Raw genomic sequence first — 9,338 nt, 5'->3', positions numbered from 1 at the left:
CGATTCGACGAGGAAAAGCGCAGAGCCATAGGCGAGGAGATCCACAAGCTAATGGCGGCAGGGTTCATCAAAGAGGTATTCCATCCCGAATGGCTTGCCAACCCTGTGCTTGTGAGAAAGAAAGGAGGGAAATGGTGGATGTGTGTAGACTACACTGGTCTAAACAAAGCATGTCCGAAGGTTCCCTACCCTCTGCCTCGCATCGATCAAATCGTGGATTCCACTGCTGGGTGCGAAACCATGTCTTTCCTCGATGCCTACTCAGGGTATCACCAAATCAAGATGAAAGAGTCCGACCAGCTCGCAACTTCTTTCATCACACCCTTCGGCATGTACTGCTATGTCACCATGCTGTTCGGCTTGAGGAATGCGGGTGCGATGTACCAGCGGTGCATGAACCATGTGTTCGGCGAACACATCGGCCGGACGGTCGAGGCCTACGTCGATGACATCGTAGTCAAGACGAGGAAAGCCTCTGACCTCCTTTCCGACCTTGAAGTGACATTTCGATGTCTCAAGGCGAAAGGAGTGAAGCTTAATCCCGAGAAGTGTGTCTTTGGGGTTCCCCGAGGCATGCTCTTGGGGTTCATCATCTCCGAGTGGGGCATCGAAGCCAACCTGGAGAAGATCGCAGCCATCACCAGCATGGGGCTCATCAAGGACTTGAAAGGCGTACAGAGAGTCATGGGATGCCTTGCGGCTCTGAGCCGCTTCATCTCACGCCTCGGCGAAAGAGGCCTGCCTCTGTACCGCCTCTTAAGGAAGGCCGAGTGCTTCACTTGGACCCCCGAGGCCGAGGAAGCCCTCGGGAACCTGAAGGCGCTCCTCACGAACGTGCCTATCTTGGTGCCCCCCGCTGCCGGAGAAGCCCTCTTGATCTATGTCGCCGCGACCACTCAGGTGGTTAGCGCCGCGATTGTGGTTGAGAGACGAGAAGAGGGGCATGCATTGCCCGTCCAGAGGCCAGTCTACTTCATCAGCGAGGTACTGTCCGAAACCAAGATCCGCTACCCACAAATTCAGAAGTTGCTGTACGCGGTGATCCTGACGCGGCGGAAGTTGCGACACTACTTCAAGTCTCATCCGGTAACTGTGGTGTCATCCTTCCCCCTGGGGGAGATCATCCAGTGCCGAGAGGCCTCGGGTAGAATCGCGAAGTGGGCAGTGGAAACCATGGGTGAAACAATCTCGTTCGCCCCTCGGAAGGCCATCAAGTCCCAAGTCTTGGCGGACTTCGTGGCTGAATGGGTCGACACCCAGCTCCCAACAGTTCCGATCCAGCCGGAACTCTGGACCATGTTCTTCGACGGGTCGCTGATGAAGACAGGAGCGGGCGCAGGCCTGCTCTTCATCTCGCCCCTCGGAAAGCATCTACGCTACGTGCTACGCCTCCACTTCCCGGCGTTCAACAATGTGGCTGAGTACGAGGCTCTAGTCAATGGGTTGCGCATCGCCATCGAGCTAGGGGTCCGACGCCTCAACGCTCGTGGTGACTCGCAGCTCGTCATCGACCAAGTCATGAAGAACTCCCACTGCCGCGACCCGAAGATGGAGGCCTACTGCGATGAGGTCCGGCGCCTGGAAGACAAGTTCTACGGGCTCGAGCTCAACCACATCGCCCGGCGCTACAACGAGACTGCTGACGAGCTGGCTAAAATAGCCTCGGGGCGGACAACGGTTCCCCCAGACGTCTTCTCCCGAGACCTGCATCAACCCTCCGTCAAGATCGATGACACGTCCGAGCCCGAGGCACCCTCGGCTCAGCCCGAGGTACCCTCGGCTCAGTCCGAGGCTCCCTCGGCTCAGTCCGAGGCACCCTCCGCTTGGCCCGAGGCATCCTCAGTTCAGTCCGAGGTACCCTCGGCCCCCGAGGGTGAGGCACTGCGCGTTGAGGAGGAGCGAAGCGGGGTCACGCCTAATCAAAACTGGCAGACCCCGTACTTGCAATATCTCCACCAAGGAGAGCTACCCCTCGACCGAGCCGAAGCTCGGCGGTTGGCGCGACGCGCCAAGTCGTTCATCTTGCTGGGAGATGGGAAGGAGCTCTACCACCGTAGCCCCTCAGGCATCCAGCAGCGATGCATTTCCATCGCCGAAGGTCAGGAACTCCTACGAGACATACACTCGGGGGCTTGCGGCCATCACGCAGCACCTCGAGCCCTTGTCAGAAGCGCCTTCCGACAAGGTTTCCACTGGCCGACGGCGGTGGCCGACGCCACTAGAATTGTCCGCACCTGCGAAGGGTGTCAGTTCTACGCGAGGCAGACCCACCTGCCTGCTCAGGCTCTGCAGACGATACCCATCACCTAGCCTTTTGCTATGTGGGGTCTGGACCTCGTCAGTGTGACGGAACCTCCCAAGTAATTAGGCCCACCTACAGTTGTCCTTGTCTAACAGACATCAGACACCCTGTAGATGTTCCTAAGTCACTTGACAAGTTCGGTATCTTTCCTTACCTTACTAGGAACGTCTCACCCGTCTTGCAGACATTACAGAACATCGGAGATAAAGAAATGCGGAAGCAAATTACATAAACTTACATTTATTTAAAAAGCAAGCTTGAGTTGTTTTATTACAGACCAGACTAAAAGTGAGTGCAGAGTAGTAATATTATACAAACCAAGGGAGGCACAAACTCCTCCCGATAAGCTATAAGCAAAAGATCCTAAGTGGAGGACCGAGTCCTCCCGCACTTCAGTCTTGTTTTTCCTCATTTGGTACCACCTTGGAGCAAAAGCAACAAAAATTTGTCGCTTCCTCACCTAAAAACAACAAAGGGATAAACCCTGAGTATGGAATACTCAGCAAGTCTTACCCGACTAAGGAAAAGACTCTCAAGGGTATGCTGGATAAATAGGAGTCAAGAAGAGGCTTTAGCAAAAATCAACTTATATTTTGCAGAAGTAGCTTACTAAAGTGAGTCCTTACTTTCAATCTTTTAACGCCATATTAAGTATTAATAGACTCTATTTGCATCTAGTCTAATTTCACATCACATCAAGACAACATCATTTTTATCCATAGTGTTCACGTCCTGACTTTAGGTTGCAGGGAAGTGACCAAGTCTTCATAACCGCGAAGGTACGGCGATCCGAATCGATTATACTCAGCTGAGGATCTCCAATCACACGACATATGTAGCACTTAACCCTTGCATATGTCAACCCGCCACCGGGGTTCTTAAGACCAGATCAGGTTCACGCAAACCGAGAGCACAGATACACCACCGTCCAGCCTCTTGCCACGGAGGGTACACGCTACTCTCGCCACCGCTCCACGCCCATTTCGTGTTATCTTATTCTGGCCTTAGTCTGCCCGAGGCAAGGCTTACCCATGACGAGGCATGTGACCAGTTAAAGGGTCCTCGGTCAGCACGCCTACATACGCATTAATCCTTAATCAACCTGGGTAGAACATCACCTGTTCCTAACCCAAGTTTCAATTTAAGTATTTCCATCCTTAGGATTGTGTCTGTTCCTTAGGATGAAAGAGCATCACAGGGAACTTTTGCAGTAAGATCCCACTATTGCTCCAAATGAAAATATTCTTGCAGGTAGAAGCCATCCTTTCTCGAGTTAAATTAAGGACAACCTCTATCCACAAGATCTAAGCAAGGCTAAGCATTTTTGTAAATCATATTTTGATACTTCATAGAAGTATCTATAAAGGTATGGATATCAAGGAAAGCAATGCATCAAAGGGTTTCAAGCAATTCCTATGAACCTAATGCACATTTCACTAGACTTAAGTGTGCGAAAAGTATTTAAAAACACAAGGAAAGGGGTTGCATGCACCGGGGCTTGCCTTCGTTCATAGGTGAATCAGGCTCAGACTCGCAGTTGTCGAAGTAGAGCCAAGTCCTTGCCCGAGATTCCAAAGGTGGTGGTGGTGTCTTCTCTTCAGTCACTTCACTCTCTTCTTCGTTCTCTAAATATAACCATATAGGTATATATATAAGAATGAATGCCATGGGATGCTCATGAGGATGCAAAGATAATATAAACTTATTATCTATGTCTTGAGTACAACTTTCCTTCACGGGATTCCGGGAACTTAGGGTTTCCGGAGTCGGTAAAGGAGTTCAAAGGGCAGGGGGGTGGTTTTGGGTTCTAGTTATCAAACAATGTTCAAATCAAACCAAACTCTATCCATGGCCTCTAAATAGTGTGAAAAGCTCACTTAAAAAGTTTGGGCAATTTTGGGATTATTATCTATTTTCTAAAAATCTAGAACCAGTAGTTCAGGCTATTTTAAATACTCTAAAATTCCCTATTTGATTTAAAAATCATGAATTTATTTTTATTAAATACTACAGGAAATTAGGGTTCTAAGAAAATTGGTCTCATATTTTTAGGATTTTCCTACCATTTTTAACAAATTTCTAAAGCTCCACAGAAAAAGAAAAGGAGAAAAGTAAAACAGTGCTGGGTCAGAAGCGGCCCATACGGCCCAGCCCAGAGGGGAATCGCGCCAGCGTGCGCACCCGCACGGCGAGATTGCGCAGAGGCCCTTGCCTTCTTGAATAATTGGGAACGGGTTTCATTACTGTTTAACCAAGTCGCTGACCATTTATAAAAAGACCCCCGTAGTTCTATCCTTTTGCAAGGTGGAGTCCCCGACGACGGCAGCGCGCCGTGGAGCTCCGACGAGCTAGTAGATCGGCCGATTGGGGCAAGTACTGGCGCTCTACGTTGGTCTAAACCGAATTCAGGACCGAGTAAAGGTTTTCCCCAAGTTAATTTCATAAACAACTACACCAATGTCTCTGGCCACGGTGACCGCGGGTATCGGGGAAGAACACGAGCGTTCACGGCAACCCAGGGTGGTCTAGTTCAATTAGGTGGGTCGTAGAGCTTGAGGAGGGTCTAAGGACTCTAGAACAAGCAACTGGGACACTGGAACTAACCTGAGTTGGGCTGGCCACGGGGAGGTGTTCATCGCGGCGGCGGAAACCGAATTGGGGGGAATACAAAATTCGAGCTCTCAGGTAAACGATTGAGGACGATATCTGGTGGCTGGGTGCGTGATGACCTTGCAGAGCTCACGGTGGCTTCAATTTATAGGGGGCGATAGCGGTGGCCGGGAATTTGGGTTAAGCACGGTGGCGGCCGGAGATAAGGAAGGTCATCGGCTTCGCGATTTCGTGTCCACCGCCGTGGCGGGCTCACCGGCATCGATGAGACAGCCGTGAGGAGTCACGACGACGAGGTGGAAGGGCAGAGCCACGCGGCACAAAGCCGGGAGGCGGCGGTTCACCGGTGTTCTTATCGGTTCCACCACGGTGAACATGGTACGGTGGCTGGACTTCTTTAGCGGCTGAAGTTTTATCCACGGCGGTGGTCTCCAAGTGTTATCCACACGGTCCGCACGAATCGTAGCACGAGATCGACCACCAGCGGCGACACGAATCGCGGCGGCGAGTCACCGACGGTGATATGCACGGCACCGCAGATCTTTTGTCACTGTACCATGGCAAAGATCATCAGCCGACCTGACAGCGTGATTTGCAGGGTTATTTACTCCCAATTTTGTGTAGTAACCGAGCAAGCTTTCTGTACCAAAGTTATAGGGCTACATACCAGCTACAATTCAACTATAGTGACTGAGCTCATTTGATAACTAGATCATGGTTGAATTCAACCCCAAAGATGGCTTTATTACACTGTAAGTCTGAATTACAGAATAAACCAGCCTGACAGCCAAACTTTGAGCTTAATTATCTCTCGATTTTTCTTAACAAGTGAGCTCACAACCTTAAGCAAAGTTGTTCTCCTATGATTGAGCTACAAACTTGATGTGGTAGCCTAGGGCAAAATCTCCTTTGTTTAGAAGTTACAAGGTCACAAAGATGAGCACAATACACTGAAATTAGACTTAGTCAAAAGAGTTCAAATGTGACTCTTTTGCAAATAAGTCCAAAACTCAGGGTTTGGCTTGCAAATCCACATATTTGTGAACCAAATGACTTAAAATACTTATTTGGCTTGTTTTTTTGCACTTTAGCCCAAAAGTGGGCTAATTTTGCACATAAGCCCCTAGGGTTTGGTTTTAGGGTTTCCAGGGTTCCAATTAGGGTTTCTGGTATTCCAGGGGTATAAAAGTGATTCAACTTTATGATTGGGGTCATTTTATGACTTTTACCCTAAAGCTTTTAGGTTTTCTCAACTTGGGTTAAGTTTTACCCCTTAAATCCCTATTTAGGGTAAAGCTTCCTATCCAGGGTCCTATTTGCAAAACGTTAAAACAATACAACTTGTTTGAAATTTTTACCTAGTGAATGCACTCTAGGTGTATCAAACATATGCAAATGCTAATGCTCATGATGCCATGCTCATGTTTTAGTTATAGTAACACCAGGGGTGTTACATCCTTCCCCCCATAAAAGAATCTCGTCCCGAGATTAAAATCCTAGGGTAGGTAATGGTAAAGGAAACACATCACATTTTTATTTTCTTAATTTTGGTACAAGACAGGGGTGGTGTGGGGGTCATTTTTTTTACACAGTTATACAGGCTTTACAATTTACATGAGGCTAAAAAGCCTGGGAAATTCTTATTCAAGAAGTCTTGGGTTTCCCACGTAGCCTCATCTTCAGAATGCTGGTTCCACTGTATCTTGTAGAACTTGAGAGTCTTTCGTCGGGTGATCCTATCCTTTTGATCCAGAACTCGAATAGGATGCTCCGCGTATGTTAAATCTGGTTCCAGGACAACATCAGTCACTTCAATGGTTCGATCGGGAACCCGAAGACACTTCTTCAATTGTGATACGTGGAACACATTATACACAGCAGACAATGTTTCGGGTAGTTGAAGTCGGTACGCCACTGGTCCACATTGCTCAAGCACCAGGAATGGACCAATGTACCTGGGTGCAAGCTTCCCTTTAACCCCGAAACGCGATACACCCTTCATTGGTGAAACTTTTAAGTAGACATAATCGTCTACCAGAAAGCATAAGGGTTGTCGTCGTCGGTCTGCATAACTCTTTTGTCGAGTCTGAGCTTTCTTCATATTATGAACAATTTTCTAAACCTTTTCTTCGACCTCTTTTACCATATCAGGCCTAAAGAAGTATCTTTCTCCAGGTTCAGACCAATTTAACGGAGTTCGACACCGTCGTCCATATAAAGCTTCAAAAGGTGCCATCTTGATACTTTCTTGATAACTGTTATTGTATGAAAACTCCGCTAGGGGCAAACATTCATCCCATTTTGATGAGAAGTCCAGGACACATGCCCGCAGCATATCTTCAAGTATCTGATTAACTTTCTCAGTTTGTCCACTGGTTTGAGGATGATAGGCCGAACTGTGGAGCAATTTGGTACCCAGGGATTTATGAAGTTCTTCCCAAAATTTGGATACGAATTGTGATCCACGATCCGACACTATAATCTTTGGAACACCATGCAGACTAAGAATACGAGCAATGTACAATTGGGCATAGACAGTAACCGGTGATTTGTCTTGACTGGCAGAAAATGAGAAATTTTCGTAAGCTGGTCAACAATAACCCAGATAGAGTTATACCCCTTTGTAGTCCTGGGTAATTCCATGATAAAGTCCATACAATATCTTCCCCTTTCCATGTTGGGATAGGTAAGGATTATAATGGACCAGCAGTCTTCATGTATATGGCCTTGACACGTTTACAAGTGTCACATCTAGCCATATAGTGTGCAATTTCAGTTTGCATCTTTGCCCACCAGAAGAACACATAAGGTTACATGTGTGCAATTTGCTTTTTCTGATGACACTGTACTATCTGAGTCTGTTGGGTGGCAATTATGCAACTTTACCCAAATAGAATCAGATGCATCATCTTGGGTAAAACACACAAGAAGAGGTTTACCAACAAGTGGTTACAGTAGGTTCATAGCACACGAGACAGGTGTGAATGTCGAATAACATCACGGATAACTCGTGTTAGCCAGGGAATCCAAGTCCACGAAAGGTGATATAGATTCAAGAAAAATCACCAGCGGAGGGATCTAAAAATGCGGACTTTGCAACCAGTCCATTTTATCCAACACTAGTCATGGATCGGCATGATCACACATGCAGGAAAAGCATGTGTGAGGTGGTCGAGGCGCGACTAGAGCGATAATTTACTGGTCAACTTGACCTTGGTAAGTACTTTCTTTGGGGTAGGTTGAACCCAAGTGAGTTTAGACAACTCGATAAAACGATCTCTAAACTCAACATTCGTTCAACGGGCAATTACAAGTTAGTCAAAACCAACTTGTTGAACTACTTTTGACATTAAGCAAATCCTCTCAGTACCATTGGTAAGCCAAGGGTTGAGAGTTCAATTTGCAAGCAAAAGGTCATGCATTTGAGTAGAAATCCATTTGGTCAGGTTGTTCATCCGTTTCTTTAAGCGAGATGAATTATCCACTTGGTTAGGGAATACATGGATTAAATAAGAGAGCGAAGGAACAAACTCCTGCATTTCAGCAGCAGAGAAAATCCAATCTCCATTTTGAGAGCTAATCAGTTGTTTCCTTACACTAAAAAGCTCCAGGGCTTCACCTTAACACAAAGGATGTAAAGGGAACTTGTATGAGTAGTCACTACCAAGATTAAAAGAAATAAGACCACACATGTAAGTGGTATATCCTTTTGATCCAATGGAAATGACAGATGTTGCTTGATCTCTTCAAGACAAAGATCAAGAGAATGGCTCTAAAAGGAGGCATGACTTGAGATCCTTGTTTGAAGTCTAGGTACACCTTAGGTTTGACAAGGAAATTATCTAGGCATTTATTTGTACGGGTGTGGTCATGAAGTGATAACGGAAAATTTGACTTTGGGTCGGGTCATGGTTCACTAAATACTAATATAGCCTAATTCTTGGGTTTAGGCACTCAAGTCACCAACTCTCTATTGGTCATAACTCAACCTGATGGTTCTCATATCCGTGTTGAGAACTGCTTTACGCTGGGCTAACCAGTTCATGCCCAAAATGACATTTATGTCTTGGCCTTTCAGAACGATCATATTAGTAGGAAAGTTCCGTCCGGCCAATGTCACGGGCACTTGGTAAGCCATTTTTTTTACTTTTGGTAGCTTTACTGTCGGGCGTAGAAGACCAACCAACCAACCTTATAGAGGGAGGGGCCTGAAAAGGTCCAGTTCACCATCAAGTGCTTCTCCCGCTACATGAGAAGGTCCGGCTTCCATCCCAACAGGATTCGCAGGGACGTTCGGGTGCAGTTGTGAATACAACCCATGAACTTCTTCATGTAGTGTATTATAATAGTCCTGCAAGTTATCCATGGCTAAGCTAAGCTCCTCCACATGGGCTCGAGCTTTGGCTTTCTTAGCCCAGGCGAGTAA

Source organism: Zea mays, chromosome 9, assembly GCF_902167145.1.
Source record: "Zea mays cultivar B73 chromosome 9, Zm-B73-REFERENCE-NAM-5.0, whole genome shotgun sequence".
NCBI classification, from domain to species: Eukaryota; Viridiplantae; Streptophyta; class Magnoliopsida; order Poales; family Poaceae; genus Zea; species Zea mays.
Note: the sequence above shows the minus strand (reverse complement) of the source record.